A 1,327-nucleotide genomic window follows, 5' to 3' on the forward strand; every position below is an offset into this window, starting at 1 on the left:
GCTTAATAAGAAATTCTTATTAATTTATACTCATAAATTCTCAACTTATATATCTGGATGAACTGATACACTACATTTGAAAACTTTTCTATGTCCTGTATCTGATCTGTCCTTGGTCTTCAACCACTTCTATATATGAGCAAGTAAATTGTACTACTTATTTCTTGTGAGCTCTCCATTTGGTGATATATGATACAATAACTCAACCTTCTAATTTTGTTCCTTCTATAAGAAAAAAAAGATTAAATTACATACCTACAGTTACAAATATAGACATTTTCAATACACAGTTCTATTAAATCTATCACCAAATACATGAACAACCACCCTTTTTTAATCAACTACTTGATTATAAATACACTTATTATGTCACTTTACATTTAAATACATTGCTTTGCTTATATATCTGTCATTACCCACTGTACTGTAAACCCATACAATAAATGCTGATGTTTTTCTTGCCTTTATATCTTGTATATCTGCAAATTGCAGTAAATAAGTAGTGAAGTAAATTTTAATACTTTTATTGTTGTCATTCAAATTCCATAATATTCACTTTTTTCAAGTTTATATAACACAGTGAATTTCAGTATATTTATACAGTTCTGAAAGTACCATCACAATCTAATTTTAGAACATTTCTGTAATTTTCAATTAGCAATAATCGCGCCTCGGATAAACCTCATTGGCTACGATACTGCTAAAAAGAAAACTTGTGACAATTTATAGTCATTACTCATCTCCATCCCCCAGGAATATAAAAACATTATTTTCTCTTACTATAGAACTGGCTTTTTTGGATATTTCATACGGATGAAATTTTTCAATATATACTTTCTGTGCATTGTGCTTTTTTTGCTAAACAACATAATTTTGAGATTCATGAAAGTTCTCATATATATCAGTTCTTCATTCCTTCCTATTGCCAAATAATATCCCACTGTATGGATGTACCACATTTTACCACATTTTGTTCATCACCTATTGATGAGCCTTTAGGTTGTTTCCACTTTGGTCGATTATGAATAATGCTGCTGTGAACATTATTGCATAAATTTTTGTGTGGACATACGTATAATTTTTCCTGGATAGATATGTAGTAGTATACTCTTTTGGTCATATGGCAATCTATTTTTAGCTAAATAAGAACTTGTATAGTATTTTTTTAAATAACTGCATGAACAATGTATGAGGGTTCCCATTTTATGCATCATTACTAATACTTGTTATTGTTGATCTGTTCATTATAAAAACCCTCAACAAAGTAGAATAGAAGGAATCTTTTTCAAACTTACGATGAGCATCTATGAAGAATCTGCCAGTGCCA

At 29.5% G+C, this 1,327-nt stretch overlaps 1 pseudogene; it reads right to left on the bottom strand.

The window, feature by feature from the left end:
• Nucleotides 1–589: 589 nt before the first annotated feature.
• On the bottom strand, nt 590–710 carry LOC122908003 (annotated as a pseudogene).
• Between the last annotated feature and the right edge of the window lie 617 nt (nt 711–1,327).

The sequence above is a fragment of the Neovison vison genome, chromosome 5 (assembly GCF_020171115.1).
Source record: "Neovison vison isolate M4711 chromosome 5, ASM_NN_V1, whole genome shotgun sequence".
NCBI classification, from domain to species: Eukaryota; Metazoa; Chordata; class Mammalia; order Carnivora; family Mustelidae; genus Neogale; species Neogale vison.